Raw genomic sequence first — 22,230 nt, forward strand, 5'->3', positions numbered from 1 at the left:
CTTTCCTACGACTATGCTTGGCCTACATAGTTGTCACCATTCTAACTGATGTTGCTTTCTTCTTACCCCACAAAAATCTTTGTTCTCCATTGTCATCCAAGCACTTAATGGCTTTGTCATAACAATCTACCTTTCTTATATGAAGGTACAACCAATCCATGCCCAAAAACATACTGTATGATCCCAATGGTAATATATTCAAATTTACTGAGGTAGGCATACCATTCAATCAAATGCACAAGCTCTTACCCAATGATGAACTCGCTTCTTTGTACCAATATCCAACTGCACTAACCAAGACTCTGCATGCACTTCTTTATTCAAACCACACTTATCCACCAGGTTAGGATTAACATAACTATAATGATATTCAGGGTCAATCAAAATAGAAAGAACTTGATCACAAAGCTTACCGTCCATCTGAATAATAGATGCATGGTGATCTGGCTGTCTATTATCCAATGTTGTATAGATCCTAAGAATACACTGCCCAACATCTCACACTGTATGTGCCTCCTAATCACCGTAGATCTGTGGTTTACCACCATGATGTTATGGACAATCTCTCCTGCGATTCTCTCCTCCAGAAGTCCAATACCACACGAGCTCCTTATTCTTATCCTCAGATCGAAGCCCCTGTCCTCTGTTAGATGCATTCAACTTCGTAGATGGTGTTGCATTCTCTTTATTACCTGTACCCTGAGGTCTTGCTTGTTTCTTGTCCCATTTTCCTTTATTCTTTGCATTACCTTTCTAGTTTGGGTTAGTCTCAGATCTACGCTTCAATTGCTCATAGAAATTCTTTAGCTTTCAGATGGTCTCCTCCAATAATCTAGGCTCATCGAATTCAAACCTGTCTTTGAATGCAATCGGTAATCCACTAATGAATTTTTGAATCTTGGCCTGCTCCTCCTTAAGGTAAGGTACATACCTCAATAGCTCCAAGAAATTGCTAGTGTACTCCTCATTTGTCATCAATCCTATCTTTAACTCAGAATTATTTTGCCCTTTCATCAAAGTATCTCTCTGATAGATACTTCTTCTTGAATAGTCTCTTGAACTCATTCCAAGTCAAATCCTCCTCATGAATACATATGAATGTAGTTATTCTAGCCTTCATGTTCTCTGAGTAATCATGTATCCTGAAAAACTTATTCATTCCAAGCAACCATGCTTCTGCATCATGTGATTTCTTAATTTCCCATCAAATGTAGGTGCCTTTTCTTTCTTAAATTCATCTAGCAAGTATCCTCTATCATTCCTCCTATAAGGATGATAACAATGCCAATCATAATTCCTGTCAGAACGAAAACTAGAATAGTACATGCATCCATCACCTCTCATATCTAGAGTATCTAAGGACCTACCATCTCTAATCGTGTCCTCTCTATACCACCTATACTCACCATGAGACCTAATACCATATGCTCCATTAGTTCTTTCCTCCTATCGATGGTTGATTTTAAGTGGTCCCGATTGTTGCAATTCTAACAAACGCCGAAGTATCACTGCATTTACCTCTACTTGTTTCTCCTGTGCCTGCATGATTTTGTTATTGTCTTCCTTACAAATCCTTGTTTCTTCCTTTAAGCTTATTAGTGTGTCTGCCAAATTAGAAGAGTGCGCAACACCACATTGCTCATCTAATCCATAGGGAAAGTCTCGGGAATTGTAGTCTACCATCTTGCTAGTCATCTTTGATATTCTTCATGCAAGGTATATCATGTCATCTAAACCAAATCACAATAAACCAATGTACCTTAGCATAGTTCTAGGAGGATACCTCATCTGCAAGATCAAAAAAATAGTGTAATACAAGTATAACATAATCATGACAACATATAGAAATATAACACATAAGCATATAACCATATGACCATCATTCGAGCTAGAGTCCAGTCAACCATGCATGACCATATCAACTATACATATTATGACCTCATGCATGACAACAACCACCACATCACCATACACTTGACCACATGTGAATACTGACGTGCATAAACAATTCATAATCAACCATAAACTCATGACGACACACTCCACAACGGCACCATTAACTTTCCATGGTGACCTCACTGCAACCATAACCCATACCATAAAAATGCAAAAAGCACATGGTCTAAAAACACAAGAAACACATATGCAACTAACATGAGTGCATGACCAACACACAACCCATCTAGTCTGAGGGGTGAACCATGTTCTTATACCACTCTATAACACCCTCCTCCCACATCTATCCAAGTAACCGGCCAACCGGGTAAACATGTGACAAGAAGTTACTATGATATGATTCGACTCCCCATGTGTCAATTAAGGAAGTGGAACCGGCAGAACACATCACATAAACCTTCCACATCAACAAAAGAACTCCCAAGAGCCATCCCAACCACTTAGGTAACTAGCCCCTGAAACCCACTAAGGTTTTATACCATTAAACTGCTAGACACTCCCTTGATATGGACAAGCATGTGTCCAAGAGGCTCTGGACGCTCCCATAGCATGGGTATGAATGCATCTAGGGACTTTTTTCCTAGTGTTGTGCTTGCGTCTCCGATATTTGAGCCACTTTTTAAGGGCTAGAGCCCAAGTCACTGCCTAGAACTCAATGACACTTTCAGAATTTAAAGATAACAACAAAAAATGATGCAAATTCAATTACTTGAACAAGGGATTGACTTGACCCCTACTAGCCATGATAGGGATTTCTTCAAACATGTCACAAATATGTAATCTACAGGTTTAAACAATAGTTATGAGAATAGGGGTCTCATACTCATATGAGAATCGCTAAGAAACATTGATGCCTCAACACTTTAGTTGTAGTTTCATCCATTAGTCCATAGATACATTGTTCATTTATTTACAAGTAAAAACATGATATGAGCCAAACATAGCCACTGTCATAATACATGTTCATAAACAACATAATAGCAACAGAAATAAAAAGGAAACAACAACCATATAGTCCACATATAAACCAGTATAATACTCATGAATTAACAAGGAGAAATAACCTCATATTAATGATGCAAAGGCCAGCCAGTTCTAGGACTTCCACAAACCACCCAACTATAGACATGGCTGAAAAAATCTCTCTTCAGCCAGTCTCTCCCATGACATATTCCAAGCATGAATGTGAGATCTCATAAAACACATCAATCAAAACCATCCAAGGCTTCCAGAAGCCAAACAACCTCAACCCATCAAACAGTGATTCCACCTCACGGTCGTACATCACAAAACCATCATCAAATCAATCTCTACCTAAGACTTCCAAGACTCCAGAGCATTTGTTCCTACCAAGGCTTGCAGGACTAGTAACTCAACCCACATCTTCTGCCGAGATTCCAGAGCGTTTGTCTAACGAAGGTTTCCAGAACTAGTAACTCAACCCACCAAGGGATTCCATAGCATTTTTCCAACCAAGGCTTCTAGGACTAGTAACTCAATCCAAGCTGTTACAGGGCTTTCGGGAACTAGTAACTCCACCCAAGCTAAAGTAAACATAAGAACCAATCAGAAAAACAAAGAAATGAACCCACAACACCATGGTTATCATAGAAATGGCAAGGCTAGGCAAATCCACTGTCAATCTAGGAAATCATCCATGCCAATGACATATCATGACCAATAATTCACATGCATATGCCATGCATGCCAAAATTAGTGAGGAAAAAATACATGAAACTTGGTACCCTCAAGAAAAACCTATTGTAGCTACTAATCCTGATGTCCTCTTGCACTTTCCTGCTCTTCCTTTGCCTTCTTTCTCCAAAACTCAAACTATTCCACACTCCTCTATGAGTGCTCCAAGAAAGCTCTAAGTGTCCAAGAGTATGAGAGAGAGAATAGAGAGAGTTCCAAAAGTGAATTGAAAAATGTTTGTGTACTGATCCTGATAAGCCTTTTTATTAATGAGGCCTCTATTTTCTTCATTTTCCATTATTTTGCTTCATTTTCCTCCTCACATGCAACCTGTGACCTTTCACCTCCCTTTTCTCCTAATTTCCATTATTTTCATAAATAAATGTGTCAAAATGCCACTTTGCATTTCCAAAGCCTTTTCCATTGGCTTTGCCAATTTCCTTAGCCATTAACCAATTAGAAGTGATCCCCATCACTATGCTTTTTCCCAACATTCAACTTGGAATAAGTGTCCCATCAATCGTGGTTATTATTTTGCCTTTATTAACTTTTATTACATGGAATTTTCACTAAGGTTGTTACATTAATGATAAAATTTTGATGAAATATGTAAATAATTTTAGAATTTTGAAACACTTCAAAATACTTAACATATACAAATTTAAATATTTAAATTTATCATTATCACGAGAGGCATACTTATTTCAAAATCATGGCTTTAGAAAATATGTTCTTTAAAAATAAATATAATATGAATGGTAAAAATTTAATATTAAGGGAATATTCTTCCTTGTTGTTTACATATAAGGGCTAAATCTAAATTAACATTAATTTATAGCATTTTCACTCTTTGATTTGATTTCAATGAGACATATGTATGTTAATGTGGCTAAGGAACCATTTCAATTCACCGGATGACTATGATTACAAGAATCATTTCAATATCACGATAATATGGATTATCATCCAAACCATTATTTGTACCCATTTATTAAAAAGGAGTATTACACCCATATGATAATCATGTTGTTTCCACAGACTTACTTGGGATGCAAGTTTTCAACATCTTAGAGTATGAACCTAGGCTTGTTGTCTCGAACTTCTCTACCTCTTGAAATCAAAATAGTTGAGACAATTCATAACAACATCTTAGAGTGTGAACCTAGGCTTGTTGTCTCGAACTTCTCTACCTCTTGAAATCAAATTAGTTGAGACAATTCATAACAACTAAACTTAGATCATATTTGTTGGTTTGGACATTGGACAAAATTGTGTTGTGGATATGTCAATTATGTGTCCATTCTATAAAATGATTATTACCTATATGGAACTTTTTCTACTTTACAAACATCATATTCCAGTTTCTTTCTATTTATATCTATTTAGAGTGCATAATCCCATCAATATTATCCATGGGGTCAAAGAAACCAGATAAAAGTGATCCTCTTCTCTTCTTCTTATATTCAACCATAATGAAGCCAAAGTTCAAGGTATATTTCATTTGGCCTCTATGAACCACTATATGGTTGTGACATTCAAAATAAAGTTTCATACATGACCAGAGTTATTGCTATGCTTAAGAAAACAAGTAGAGCATTAATGGGTACGGATGCATGCAATCATCTCAATCTTATTTCTTTATTATATGCTTTTCTTTTATCATTATCATATGCATGTAGGGCTTCGTGTTTACAAAGTCTAATGTGGAATTGGATGGTGATAATAGGTGGAACTTAAATTTTATTGAGGAACATTGTTTTGGGATTAAGTTTCCTTCGCTTTTCCATTTTTATATACCAATCAACTTATGAAAATGATACTTGTATATCAGTCACATTTATTAATGTGAATGTGTAGAAATGTATGCAAAAAAAAATTATTTCTTGAACCAAGGGGTTGCTTAGCTCTAAGGTCAATAAACAAATGGAAAATCACCTTTGATAACATGTACACATTTCACCTTTTCCATGTGTATGATTGTTGAGTAGTATTCTCTCATCCTAGTCCTATATGAATGAGCATGGTGGATGGAAGCAATAATGATTCCTACCAAAGTGATGACTAAAGATATGATTGCTCTCTAGTATTTTGAAGCTCACCATAAAGTGAAGTAGCAAGAAAATATAGGATGGATATCTAATATTCCTAAACTCGCCAATTAAATTTTTTATTTTATCTAAATTTTAATTATTTTTTATGCATATATCTTGTGAATATGATCGAAGATATAGATTGAATTCAAATTAATATTTTATTTCATTTTATTATTATTTTTTAACTAAATGAGAATTGATTAGGGGAATTTTGAGGTCTAAAATGGGCATCCTAAGAAAAAAGTACAACCAAAATAAACTTTATAAGAACCAATAGGACTCAAGATGATGATGTCAACCATGGGGGATGATTCACCATTTTTGGAGTAAAAAAGTAAAAAGACTAAAAAATAATAAAATAATAAAACTACATTTTCAACTTATCTCCTTAAGGTTTTACTCAAATTTTGAGTGGGTGTGCTCGTTGGATGCAAAATTTAATTCTTCATCTAAGGAGTATCCATGTTGCATACTTTCAATGGACCTTGCTACATGAAAAATGTGAAATACATGCAAAAATGTGATTGCAATCATGTATTTCTTATTTTTCCTGTAGCAGGGTCCATCGAAAATATATAAGATGGGTACTCCTTGGATGAAGAATCAAATTCTGCATCCAATGAGTGTTTTTGCACGAAATTTGAGTAAACCCATAGGGAAATAAGTTGAAAATACGAGTTGATTTTTTTCCCTCTACGATTTGATGATGTAATCTAATCTTATTTTATTATTTCCGCTATTATTTTATAATTTCCTTAGGAGGCCCATTTTAGACCTCAAAAATCCCCTAATGTGTGTATTGCATTCAAGTATATATGTGGATAGCAGTAGGAACAACAAGAATTACATAGCTATATCGAGAAATTTTAGATTGCTCCCTCTTATCCAAGAGGATTTCAAAATTTTCACGAGGGAAACAATTTTTAGCAATAAAAGGGGGATTTTGGAAATGTACACATTACAAAATTTCCCCATCAAAAAGAAAAACTTACACAACATTTAGTTATGAATTTATGATATAATATCTCATAACAATTAATCTACCTAATTCAGGTTCATTTACATTAGAGAAGATGATTGTGTTGTGATTACTTGAGGTAGTAGAATTTATTAAATCATGAGAAGGTCCATTTAAATTTGGAAAATTAATTATTTTCCTATTACTCAAAATAGTCAAATCATCCATTTTGAGAGATACATTATTAACTTGTGCTTGAAGCTCTTTAATCTGTTTCTGAAGTGCATCTACTTCATCTTCATTTTTCTTTGTTTTTACTGTCACCTCTTGGAGATTTTCCATCATGCAAGAAGTGGAAGCAATGTGCTCATTGTGATTCAATTATAGTTGAATGACATCCCATTGTAGAGAGTCAAGCCTCTCTATAAGTTATTTGCATACTTGTGATTACACCAAATGAAATCCTTACTATTGAGGCCATCAACTCAAAAAGTTCCAAGAAGATAAAATTTGTTATCTCTATCCTTAGAAAACTAGCTATCAATCTGCAAATAAACAAGGATTTTAATTCTAAATCCCAGGGGTATCACCGAATAGACACAAAAATTTCTTATCAGTAGACAGCAGGGTAGGGAAATAATCTTGTATCCAAAAATTCACACAGAGATCCCAATTTTAACCAAAGTCCAGCCTTGTCAATAAGGGATACAAAATTCAACTCACAATTCTTCTCCAAGACAAGGAGGACCTTTTGAACATCATACATTAACATACACCATTTTTCTAGTGCAACACTAATCACACTACATAGTATACTTTTAAAATTTCTTGGAGAGAAACTCACCACAATGACAGGATGAAGTTGGAAATTAACCTACTCATGACAAGACAAAGAATTATCCTGAATAAATTGTAGAACTAGCTCCAAATGCACTAGATATTGATGTAGAGAAGAAACACATGACTTAGATTGACCATCACAATATCATATGCAGAGAAGAGTGGTGGCAAGATTGACCCAAGCCATCCTTTCATCATATTCTGACACTCACAACTTAACTCAATTCCATCACACTTCATTATTAGTCCATCATGCCAGATAGTATCAAACCACGAAAGCATGCTTTGGGATGAGGGGTACTTTGTACTTTTATTCCTAGAAAGGATGGCCCTTCGTACTTCACAACAAGAGAAATTATATAAGAATAAATATTATAATAGCTTGGATGCACAAAGAATAGTCATTGTGTTATAGAGATATGTTCTTTGTATGGATAGAAGAACTATTGAGCCATATTTCTTTAGGAAAATGATATGTGATTACTTTTATGCTAACATAACTATTATCTTAGTCTCTTGTTGAATGAGATGTGTATGCATGCGAGATTTTTGTTAGCTTTCATTAAAAAGGATATACATTCGCATGCGGGAAGAGACAACAAGTTTTGTTAGATTGCTTTACATATTTGCATGCATAAAAAATAATAGCTAAAGGACTAGTTCTTTTGATAAAGTTTATGTAAATTTTCATGTAAAAAAATTATAACTGATGTTTTAATTAGTTCCTTCAAAGGAATGCCTTAGTGTTTTTTCCTCTAAGAATATGTGCTTATGCGAGGGGATATATTAGTTAATATGATAAATGTAATCATGATATCAATGTTGTTAATGACAACATTTGTAGGAAAAGTTGGTTATTTACGCAAAGTATAGATTATATTTATCATTATGGCAGGTAAAGAATTAATGGTCCATGCAAATGGCTACGAGTTGTAGGGTGGTCCACTAATGAAACAACTAGACGACAAAGATATAAATATTGAATACAAATGATACCATGATGATTGTATTAGCTTTTTGCTACATATGTTTTATTTAAGTGATATTTCCTTGTAAGATTTTATGACAATGGAAAAGGGATGGAATCCCTTATAAGCCATTGAGTGAGAGGTGAAAACCCTCATGAGCGTTTAATAATAAAATTAAATGTTTGCTGGTTTTCACCCTACGAGGTATCCAGGGTATATTGGTGTTCAATGGTGTGATTGCTTATTGCGTCAGCTTGATGGTGTTGAATCCTTGATGATGTTGATTCCTTATTTGATGTGATAATTATAATGTAAAGTATGTGATTAATTAATATGGTTAAGGGAATCATGAAATGGATGCAAGGTTCATGAGACAATTTATGTTAATATACTACAACAGTGGTTGTCAATGGTTATGCAACTTACTGTCCTCTATTGAAATTTACTTTATGTACTAATGAACATTATATCTAATGGTTAATGAGGAATGTGGAGTAGTGATTTTGGATAATTACTTGTGGGTAATTTGTGTAAAAAATTCTAACTCCCTGCTTTTACATGTGAGGTTACCAGGGTATGTTACAAGTGGTATCAGAGCTAAAGGTTGCAGCATTGGCACCTTTGGGAATTGGTAAGCGGAAAAGAAATTGAGGTATGCCACCAGTGGGCATTAACTCAGGTATGAGTTTAACAATCTACATATTGATTTATGTAGTACACTACTTTTGACATGATATGTGTGATTCATGTTTATAACTGCTTTGAGTAGTAAGTAATAAAGTTTGTTGCAAAACTATGTTCATGACATTGGATTCTTGATGAGGATAAAGGCAATCAAACTTTTGTCACACTTATGAACAATATTGAACACTCATTACACTTATGAACAATACTGAACACTCATTAAGGAAAGTGACAATCAATTACCAACTTTTGCTTTACAAATATGGCAATAATAATGATACATTTAATGAACATGATTGAAGTTACAATGAACTAATTTTAATGAGTCAATGCATGAATATGGGGAATGTCCTTGAATATGACGATATAGAGTTTTAAAAATACATTTTAAGAACCCCTTTAGATATTGAAAATAAACAATGAGTTGAGTAATGAGACTTGACTGTAATAACTAATTTTTTATTAAGTCTTGTCATGGATGCATGAAGATGGTTGGTAGTTGTGATTGGTTAGTGTTGTATGACTAACTAATAGAACTTATATGCATTAATTGAATTTGATTTAAGATTATTACAATTCGTAAACAAGTGATTATGGTAGTTACTTCATGTATCGGTCTGTTGATGACAATACACTATGGGAAATTGGAAATGTTTAGATTGTTAACTCAACTATTATTGACATTTACACATTAATGAATATTTGCATATACTTTTATGCATGACAATATTGTATGCATGAAACTAAAATGATTTGGAAAGTGAATACTTGTTAAATGATGCATATTTATAACTAACATTGTTGATGGGATTAAGTAGTGGTAGCTTAATGGCAACAAGAAAACTCGTCATGTAAAATGTTTCAATGTGAATTGCAATCATAAATGAGAAATTATAATGTTATATGATATGCATGAATGCGTTACTTGGAAAATCAAAATGAATACAACATGTATGTTTCTTATCAATCTAGATATTGTGGACCCACGTTAAGTATAAATGCATGGTGTACATGGATGTTTCTTTTGTTAAACATAATGGCCATATGTTTTATTATGTAAATCACTGTGGGTAAGAGTGATAAAAGAGAAATTTAGCATGTCAAACAGTCGTGGATAGATGTGAAAGGCTAGAATGCCTTGGGTTGATGGCTATTACTTTCCTGGACGGGTTGATGGTACTTGCCTGCTCGAATTTCCTCTCCTTAGAGATAAATGATCTCAGTAAGGGAAAAGAGTTTGCCAAGATGGTGAAGAGGGTAAAAATCCTGAGGCAACTTTATTGATTTGGAGCCTATTGGAGGAGGCCCAAAATTCCTCATAGACGGAACGTTGTCAGAGGAATAGGCAGAACACTACCAAGAGGAATCTTATATTGGACCCTACGTGGTCACTAGAATTCTTGAGCTGGTTGGCCAGTGGAATTCCATACTAGACTTGGTATTTACTTTGTCAAATAACTGTCTGGATGTGAAAATGACTTGATTTGGTTGTGGAAACCAGTTCCCATGGGTTTGGAGGGGAATTCTTTAGCCTATTATGGTTCTCATAGCTAAATAAATTAACTAATCAGCTATATGCTATGTTAAAAATGAATTTTATATATAATTGTGTAAACATGTCATGCACATTTTAACACAAAAGGATTTTAGTGCTCAGTAAGGAGTTATTGGAATTTTAGTTCCTTTATTGTATTACCAATCTTGTAAACGTCTTAGTAGGGGCTAAGACAATTTTCACTTGATGCAATGATTGACTGTTTTGATGATTACAAAGCTAGGTGCTCTTTTGGTACTTTTAGAAGTACGTGTCGATGACATTAGCAAGAGCTAACACAGTGTGCACATGATGCAATGATTTATCATTTTGATTATTAGTGTTAGTGCTCTTTAAGTACTTGTAAAAGTACTGTGATTTAAAAATCATCTAACATTGCACAATTGATTGATAGTTAAAAGTATTTCATTTGACTCAAAATATTGTGACTAATGCGATTGAATTTGTTAGTCATACATTACAGGTTACTTACCATGGAGGGTTGATGGTTTATCCAATCACTATTAAAATGCTTATGTGAAAGTGCTCATGATTTTCAAGAGTAGTTGGTAAGTAATGGTAAGTTGATATAGAGATTTGTTTTTGTATATTATGAATTTGAATAAGGTTCAAGTGATGGAAATTAGAAGTTGCATATTTTTTCAGTTATAAATGCTTATAACTATTGATTTTTTTTATGTTATAACATTATTATTTTTTTTTATTGACATTTCTTGGAATGAAATCTTTTATTTTAAAGAGGAAGGATCCCTCTTTTGTGCGGTTTAGATGGTTATATCATGAGTAAAATCTAAAGTTCCAACGAGAGATTAATACTGAGGACGATGTTCTTGTTAAGGGGGGGAGTGTGTAATATTCCTATCGTAAATACTCATGTAAAAACTTAAGTAAAAGAAAATAGAATATTATTAATAAAGTTTATCTTTAAACATTTTAGTTAGGTTTCATTTCTTGATAACCGCCCTTAACTTTCTTTATTTCACCGGAGATATCTTACGGAAAAGGGAAGAGGTTTTGCGTGGGAAAGAACCAAGCACCAGGTGTTGTGTGGACTGTTTGCGAGGGGGACAGTAAACCTGTGTGCACTAGTTGCGTGGGGGATGGATAAAAACACATGGCTGAACTTTTCGGTGGCTTATTATGGATTGTACATTGTTGCAAAGATTAGTTATGCCACGCACGATGAGTACTGTGGTTCCAATATGTTGGGTCCCTATAATACTAGTGATTACCCATTACTATTGTAGTTATACCCCTTATTTATATTGTTGTGCCCCTATTACCCCCATATTGTTATTTCTGTGCCCCATAGAATCCCTCTATTGTTATTTTTGTGGCTTTATATTATTATTGTTAGGTCGGCTGGATTATATTGTGACTCCCTAGACTCCTATATATAGAAAGGAGGTTTTGTCATTTGTATCATCCAAGAATTGTTCATTTATGTAATGTAAAGGAGGTTGCCCCCTCGAAGAGGCTGAATTCTAAGGCGTTGATCTATCTTTTCTATCTTTTCTTGAGTTGGTTTCATAACATTTGGTATCAGAGCTTTGGATTCTAGGGTTTCGCTGCTCCAAACAGGTCATCGTGGCATTTTCGCTATAACTTTTTTTCTGTGACGTTTCAAAAGTCGCAAAAAAACCCATTTGAGAAGAAATCGCGCTGAACCTTGGGTCCGAATTTCAGAGCTTTTCACGCGATATTTGCGGAGATATGATCTGAGGAAGTTGGTCTTTTTGCAGACTCCTGAATTACATTCAAAACAGGTGACCTGGGGAAAATCGTCATAACTTTCTCTCTGGGGATCGGATTGAAATTTCGTAAGAAGGTATAGAAAGAGGACGGACTGTAGTTTTTTGTGTGTGTGTTTTAGATTCAAAGGTTGAAACAGTGACTCGTGGCACGTCGTACAAGTTCGTTCTACTGAACTAGTCTAAAAACAGGTCACTGTGGGAGATTTCACATAACTCTTCCTTGGAGAATCCAATTTGGCTCAGACTTGTGGCATTGGAAAGAGGACGCAGAAGGCTACTACAGGTAGCAATTTCAGAATTGGATGATCCGAAATTACAGAGATACATCAGATTCAATATCAGGCTTCTATAAAGTGAAAAAAGGTGTGTAGTTTTTTTTTTTTTTTTTTTTGTGTAAGCTTGGTTTAACGGAATTCAAAGGGCATAGTAAAGCATTATTATCGGTAACTGATGCCCCGAGGAAAGAAAATGCAAACACCTAGTAAGGAACCTGAAAGCTCTAGCATGACTCATGAAGAAGAGGAAGAAATGCTACATGATATATCAAAATTACAAGAACAAGTGCAACAAATGTCACGCTCACAAAAGCTAACAGAAGCTAAGATAAGTGGTGTGGAATCTAAGATAAATGGCGTGGAATCTAAGATAAAAGGCATGGAAGCTAAGATGGATGATTCGAAGACAGATTTGAAGAGAGACATGGCAGATTTGAAGATAGATATGAAGACAGACATGGAAGAATTGAAGAAGTTGCTACAAGAAAGGGTCACTAATGGTGAAAAGGTAGTAAAGGAAACTCATGATGAGAACAAAAGAAATGTTAATCATGATTCCATAGACACTAATGTTGGATCGAAGAATCACCATATTCCAAAAATCGATATGAGGAAGTTTGATGGCAAGGATCCCGCCACATGGATATTACAGATGGAGCAATTCTTCGATCTCAATAATGTGCAAAACGCACAAAAGGTACGTATGGCAACTGTATATTTGGAACCAAATCAGTTTGTATGGTATCAATGGCTTTGCTCTCGTAAACAATTTATCACTTGGGCAATTTTTACGGAAGAATTGATAGCACATTATGAAGATACAAAAAGCAACACTTTTTTTAGCCAATTGATAAGTCTCAAACAAAAGGGTTCAGTAATGGAGCACATTGAGGAGTTCCAAAAATTGAACATAAGGGTAAAAGATATTCCAGAGGAGCATAGGATTGATGTGTTCATAGGGTCTTTAAAGGATAATATCCAACATGATGTTCGCCTTTGGGAACCTGATTCATTAGAGAAGGCATTCAGGTTAGCAAGAAAAATGGAAAGCAAAATTATGGCAACCAGGAAGCATACCACTCACAACTATAAAGACGGAAGTGTTGTTGCCCCTAGTCTTCCACAACCTATAAGGTTGACACCACAACAATTGGAAGAAAAAAGAGCAAAAGGGCTTTGTTACAGTTGTGATAGCAAATACACTAAAGGTCATAAGTGTGCTGAGAAGAAATTATTCTACATAGATTGTGAAGAGGAAGAAGAAAAGGAGCAAGAAAGGTCAAAAGAAGAAGATATACTTCAGGAACAAAGCCTAGATGAAGAACAAATAAATCCGACCATATCTTGTAATGCATTGGCGGGAATTACCACTCCTCAAACCATCAAGATAGAAGGACAAATCAAGAAGAAAAAGGTAATAGTGTTGATTGATTCAGGAAGCACCCACAATTTTATTCATTGTAGGGTAGCAAAAGAATTGAATTGCTTCCTATATCCAGCACCAGAGTGTCAAGTGATGATTGCAAATGGAGGAACAATAAATTGCTCTGGAAAGTGCCATAATATCAAGCTATCCATGGGAGAATATGTATTGACTAGCCCAATGCTTTCCATTCCAATGGGAGGTGCTGATGTTGTACTAGGAGTCCAATGGCTACAATCCTTGGGTACAATAGCTTTTAATTTTCAAGAACTTTTCATCAAATTTTCTACGGAAGGAAAGGAAGTTGAATTAAGGGGTATTGCAGGGAAACCAGGAAAGATAATCAGCTCTAATGGTATGACAAAGCTTCTAAAAAAGGAGCAAAGAGGTGTAATTGCACAATTATGTTCGCTAGATGTTTCCACATTGGAATCATCTATTTCTCCAGATCTCCAAAAAGTCTTGGACAATCATTCCAAGGTATTTGAGACTCCCAAAGGTCTCCCACCTATGCGTGATCATGATCATGCTATTCATCTGATTCCAGGAAGTGTTCCTCCAAACATCAGGCCGTACAGATATCCCTATGTCCAAAAAAGTGAAATTGAACGTATGGTTGCAGAAATGCTAGAGGCTGGTATAATTCAACCGAGTCAAAGTTCTTTCTCAGCTCCAGTAGTATTGGTGCACAAGAAGGATGGATCATGGCGCATGTGTCCGGATTATAGGGAGCTCAACAAGCTCACTATTAAAGATAAGTTCCCCATTCCTGTTATTGATGAATTACTGGATGAATTGCATGGATCAATTTACTTCACCAAGTTGGATCTTCGTTCGGGATATCATCAAATCAGAATGAAGATTGAAGACATTCCGAAAACGGCATTTAGAACTCATGAGGGTCATTATGAATTTTTGGTCATGCCTTTTGGCCTTACCAATGCACCTTCAACATTTCAAGGTTTGATGAATTCAATTTTCAAACCATTCCTTAGAAAATTTGTGTTAGTATTTTTTGATGATATACTAATCTACAGCAAGTCTTGGAAGGATCATGTTGAACATGTTGACAGGGTGCTACAACTATTGGAGGAGAAACAATTATATGCAAAAAGATCCAAATGTTTCTTTGGAGTCCAGGAGGTGGAATATTTGGGTCATATTGTATCTCATGAAGGAGTTAAGGTAGACCCTAGCAAAATTAAAGCCATTAAGGAATGGAAAATCCCCACATCCATAAAGCATCTGCGAGGATTTCTTGGGTTGACAGGGTATTATCGCAAGTTTGTTAAGAATTATGGGAGAATAGCAGCACCTCTAACAACATTATTGAAGAAAGATTCATTTTCATGGACTCCGGAAGCAACAAAGGCCTTTGAACATCTTAAAGAGGCAATGTGCCAAGCACCGGTCTTAGCTACACCGGACTTCACAAAAACCTTTATTGTGGAATGTGATGCTTCAGGAAATGGAATTGGTGCTGTTCTAATGCAAGATGAAAGACCCATTGCTTTTGAAAGTCGTCCAATCAAGGGAAAGTTTTTAAGCAAAGCTATTTATGAGAAGGAAATGTTGGCAATACTCCATGCACTTAAGAAATGGCGACCCTACCTAATGGGAAGACACTTCAAGGTAAAAACGGATCATGATAGCCTTAAATACTTTTTAGAACAAAGATTATCCTCTGAAGAGCAACAAAAGTGGGTCACAAAGATGTTGGGTTATGACTTTGAAATCATCTACAAAAAAGGGAAGCAAAATGTGGTGGCAGATGCACTCTCAAGAAAGGATGAGGATGTGGAAGCATTGTTGTGTGCCATTTCTATTATCCAACCAGATTGGATAAACGAAGCAAGGGAGGAATGGAAGAATGACGAAGAAGTGTGGGCACTTATTCGAAAGCTACAACAAGATTCCAGTACTTCTGATACATTTAGCTGGCAAAATGATTCGTTATGGTACAAAGATCGCTTATACCTCTGTAAGAATTCCCAGCTAAAACAAAAGATTCTTATGGAATTGCACACTTCTCCCTTAGGAGGGCACTCAGGATTTTTAAAAACTTACCACAGGGTTAAGAAGGAATTTTTTTGGGATGGCCTTAAATCAGATATTCAAAAGTTTGTGGCGGAATGTTTGGTTTGCCAGCAAAATAAAGTTGAAACAATTAAGACACCGGGTCTATTACAACCTTTATCCATTCCAAGCCAACGTTGGGAGGAGGTTTCAATGGATTTTATCACAGGTTTACCCAAGTCTGAGGGAAAGAGTGTCATCATGGTGGTAGTTGACAGACTTACCAAGTATGCACACTTTTGTGCATTATCACATCCATTTAAAGCCAGTACAGTTTCTACTGCATTTATGGAAACAGTTCAAAAGCTACATGGAAACCCAAAGATTATTGTAAGTGACAGAGATCCCATTTTCACTGGAAATTTTTGGACAGAATTATTTTCTTGTCTTGGTACTCAGTTAGCTCATAGCTCATCTTATCATCCTCAATCTGATGGGCAAACTGAGATAGTAAACAAATGTTTGGAAGGATATCTTCGTTGCTTTGTATCTGATAAACAGACACAATGGGTCAAATGGTTGCCTCTGGCTGAATGGTGGTATAACACTTCCTTCCATACAGCAAAAAAATGACCCCATTTATGGCACTTTATGGGTATCAACCACCATCCATCACATCATATTTAAGAGAAAATTCTAAGGTTCAGGCAGTGGAACATCACATCGAACATCAACAACAAGTCCTCCAACTCTTAAAGGATAACCTCGTGTTGGCACAAAATAGAATGAAACAACAGGCAGATCAACATCGCAGTGAAAGAAGTTTTGATGTAGGTGATTGGGTATTCCTACGGCTACAACCATATAAGCAAATGTCCCTAAAGCAAGCTAAGAAGGATAATAAATTATCACCAAAGTATTATGGTCCGTACAAGGTGTTGCAAAAGATTGGTACTATGGCATACAAATTGGAGCTTCCTGCAGCTTCTCGATTGCACCCAGTTTTCCATGTTTCATGTTTAAAGAAGGTTATAGGTGACAAGCTCCCAATTCAAACAATATTGCCAGAACTTGACGAGGAAGGAAAAATTATATTGGAACCGGAAGCAGTCACAGAAACAAGAACTCGACAGCTACGAAATCGATCAATTTCAGAGTATCTTATCAAGTGGAAGAACTTATCCGCTGAAGATTCCACATGGGAGGATGAGAATTTTATGCAGAAGTATCCAGAACTACTCAAGCGTTGAGGACAACACTTTTTTGAAGGAGAGGGGCATGTTGGGTCCCTATAATACTAGTGATTACCCATTACTATTGTAGTTATACCCCTTATTTATATTGTTGTGCCCCTATTACCCCCATATTGTTATTTCTGTGCCCCATAGAATCCCTCTATTGTTATTTTTGTGGCTTTATATTATTATTGTTAGGTCGGCTGGATTATATTGTGACTCCCTAGACTCCTATATATAGAAAGGAGGTTTTGTCATTTGTATCATCCAAGAATTGTTCATTTATGTAATGTAAAGGAGGTTGCCCCCTCGAAGAGGCTGAATTCTAAGGCGTTGATCTATCTTTTCTATCTTTTCTTGAGTTGGTTTCATAACACAATATGTGTTAACTCCATCGAATGCTCCTCTGTCTCAGTTCAGTTTGTGGCTGGTGTCATGGAACAAAGCATGCATATGATATTCAAAGGCTTTTTCAAGACATAGTTCTAACATGTGTGGTGAATGCACGGAAGTGTTTGTAGTGCAAGGATCAAACTTTTCACACATTATTATTGAAAGGAAGTTATTTCTCCGTGTTGAAGGTGATGGAGGCAAGGAGGCTGCCATGGATAAGATAAGTAACTTTCTCACTTTCTTGAAGGAAAAATATATGTATGTTTATTTGGGTATCTTTTTGAAATATTTCTTACCAAATATAGATAATATATACATAATAGTATGCAATGAAGAATGTGAAAAAAATGTGTGGACATAAAATCTAAGTAAATATGTAGTTTTTCTTATAAAGTAAATATGTAGTTTCTCTTAGAAATATTACATGTGAATCTTGTGTGTTAAATGTTGTGTCACTTTGTCATTTTCTTGGAATAAATTAACGAAATTCTTGCTAAGTAGCCAAGATATCTTCTTGAGAAAAGATGGTGAGACATGTATACTTCTTGAGGACATAGTGTGAAAAGTGGCCAAGTTTTCTTTGAATAAAATATGTATTTTGTATTTAATAAAAGTTTCTTCAAAATGGATATATGCTTAAATGCATTGTGATACTAGCTAATTTTCGAAGTTTCTTGTGAAATGATTATGCATTGCATGCATGATAGAAATAGCTAATGAGCTAGATTCGCTTCATTTTAGTTTCTTGAAGGGAGCGTGTGCTTCTAGGCACATAGCTAATCATTACTAACTTTCTTGAAGAAAAAGTATGTTTTATATACACATAAATAATATTCATTAAGATAGTTTCTTTTTAGAAAAAGTGTGCATACTTCATGTATGAAAATAATGGCTTTATGAGAGATCTCTTGAAACAAAAATAGAGATTCTTTTCTTAAAAGACACATATGAATAGTGTTCATACAAGAACAAGAATCCATACTTGTTTCATGAAAAGATTATGTGCATTGAAGTAAAAGTAATTGTGTTAGGAAAAACACATGTTGCATGCACAAAAGGGTAGCCATTGTGACATTGGAAATATGATTTTGTGTGTACGTAGAGAAAGTTATTATGTTAACTTTCTTGAAAATAATAATCGATGTTAACTTTCTTGAAAATAATAATCTCTTGAAAAGATTGTCTTGCTAGATGAGTTGGGTCGATTTCTTGATTTTGGTGCATAAAAGGTTAAGTTAACCTTGTTATTGTTTCTTGATTTTTATGCATAAAGATGGGTATCTATAATAATTTCTTGAAAGGGAAGCATGAGAAACTTACATATAGGAAGATAGAGAAATGAGGTTATAATGACTTCCTTTTAAGAAAGAAGTATGTAATTGTTTACATGAAATGATGGTAGAATTCTAGAGAAGGGAATATGTGTTGCATACATTAAAGAAGGGCTATTATGATAAGCTATTGGATGCACAAAGAATAGTCATTGTGTTATAGAGATATGTTCTTTGTATGGATAGAAGAACTATTGAGCCATACTTCTTTAGGAAAATGATATGTGATTACTTTTATGCTAATATAACTATTATCTTAGTCATTTGTTGAATGAGATGTGTATGCACACGAGATTTGCGTTAGCTTTTATTAGAAAGGATATACATTCGCATGCAAGAAGAGACAACAAGTTGTGTTAGATTGCTTTACATATTTGCATGCATCAAAAGTAATAGCTAAAGGACTAGTTCTTTTGATAAAGTTTATGTAAATTTTCATGTAAGAAAATTATAACTGATGTTTTAGTTAGTTCCTTCAAAGGAATGCTTTAGTGTTTTTTCCTCTAAGAAGATGTGCTTATGCGAGGGGATATATTAGTTAATATGATAAATGTAATCATGATATCAATGTTGTTAATGACAACAATGGTAGGAAAAGTTGGTTACTTACGCAAAGTATAGATTATATTTAACATTGTGGCAGGTAAAGAATTAAAGGTCCATGCAAATGGGTGCGAGTTGTAGGGTGGTCCACTGATGAAACAACTAGACGACAAAGATATAAATATTGAAGACAAATGATATCATGATGATTGTATTAGCTTTTTGCTACATACGTTTTATTTAAGTGATATTTCCTTGTAAGATTTTATGACAATGGATAAGGGATGGAATCCCTTATAAACCATTGAGTGAGGTGTGAAAAACCTCATGAGCGTTTAATAATAAAATTAAACGTTTCATGGTTTTCACCCTACAGGGTTTCCAGGGTATATCGGTGTTCAATGATGTGATTGCTTATTGTGTCAACTTGATGGTGTTGAATCCTTGATGATGTTGATTCCTTGTTTAATGTGATAATCATAATGTCAAGTATGTGATTAATTAATATGGTTAAGGAATCATGAAATGGATGCAAGGTTCATGAGACAGTTTATGTAATATACTACAACAGTGGTTGTTAATGGTTTTGCAACTTATTGTCCTCTATTGAAATTTACTTTATGTACTAATGAAAATTATATCTAATGGCTAATGAGGAATGTGGAGTAGTGATTTTTGATAATTACTTGTGGGTAATTTGTGTAAAAAATTCTAACTCCCTGCTTTTACATGTGAGGTTACGGATTTTGTTACATTTAGACATATGGGAAAGTGTAAGAATATTATATTTGTAATAAGAATTGCTTACTCAAAAAAATAAAAAAAATTATGATTCCTCGTGTCATGATTTATATTTAGGTTATTTTTAATTTTAGGTTATCAAAGGTCTCGATACAAAGTTAATCGTTGAATTTTCTATACGAAGTTAACAATTTTAGATTATCAGGTTAAAATTTGACTTTTTCAACCCAAAATAATAATTAATTTTATTATTTAGATTATTTAAATAAATATAATATTTAATTTTAAATAGCTATAATATTTATTAATAATTGTAATGATATATCATGTTAAGGAGTATGATAATAATGGTTAATTTTTGTTTAGATTAAATTTAGTTTCTCTATTTAGTAAGAAATTTTTTTTTTTTCAAATTTTTTTTTATATTTAAAAAATCACATTCCACCATGATAGTGTTTTGATGAGAAAAAAGAATTAAAAAAGAAAAATTATAACACATTTTGAAACTAAAATTTAATGTAGGTGTGCATAAAAAATTCAAGAGAAAATGCTTATTATTTCTGCCTAGCCAAAGATAATGCAATCATGAACTATCTTGCTATAGATATTGCAAGAATACATGAAACACCACCATACTAAAAGTTTTTAAAATTCAAAAGGCTCACATTATAGATACAATTTCCCAATGTCACCCATGATAAGCATGAAAGTTATTCAACCAATTGCCTCCTTAGATGGCACATTAAATGAATAAGTAAAAATGTTATATAGCATACAATATGACAACAACAATATTACATTCAACCCAATTACAACATAGCAATACAAAGTAAATTAGTAGATAAATTAAACTAAGCTGCACAAAAAGCTAGCTATACCAACTTATTCAACGTGGCTTAGTGTTTATCTTTATACCAAGAAAAACCATGCATGCAAACTAATTAATTGGGGAACACTAGCCATATCGGAATAATTTTAAGTAATTCAGATTCTTAACACAAATATGCTTCTGCACAAGTCCAATGTGATCTTTATTATAATGGCGTCGGTACTACTACTAAAATACACCTCAGTTTGAATATTTGAGGATGAATGCTTTGATAACATCTTCACTGTATTTGCAAGAGACACGGATGCATGCCTCCCTTACCTGGACTGCCTTCTGTTGCGTTAAAAATGCTTCATTTTCATCCCCATTAAAAAATGGAAATTTTTAAACATTCCCGCGCCAATTCCAGATTTAGGATGTCCCTAGGCACAATGTTTTGAATCATAGTTACCAAGTTCAAATTTGAATTCAGATTCGAATCCGATATGATCCGTTGAAAATCTGAATGAAAAAATTTCAATTCGGAAAAATTCAATAGTTTACATCTTAAAGTCTTATATATACTTTATTTTTTCTAACAATAAGATATTCGAATCATTTTATTTCTACTTCATTTTCAATTTCAAATACTTTATAATAATTCTATAATATAACAACCATAGAGATGCAATTCACTTTTAGAAAAACACCACACCAACTTTTTCCTAGAGAACTTAAATCTAAAAACTAAAAAATATAGCATGGCTCTCTACCTATTATCTAATAATTAAATCCATATTTAAAAAATCACCATTTTAAACTTATTTATGTAGCATTTGTCAAAATAGAAATATATTTTAAAAATTAGTAATAATCTACTTTCACCCCTTCTTTATTTTTCTTTCTTTCTTGACTTTCTACTTTCCAAGGCTAGAGTGAACTTGAAAAATATAAATTTTCCA

This window comes from Pinus tabuliformis, chromosome 2_2, assembly GCF_031772625.1.
Source record: "Pinus tabuliformis cultivar Carrire ecotype Pingquan chromosome 2_2, CPIR1, whole genome shotgun sequence".
Lineage (NCBI taxonomy): Eukaryota > Viridiplantae > Streptophyta > Pinopsida > Pinales > Pinaceae > Pinus > Pinus tabuliformis.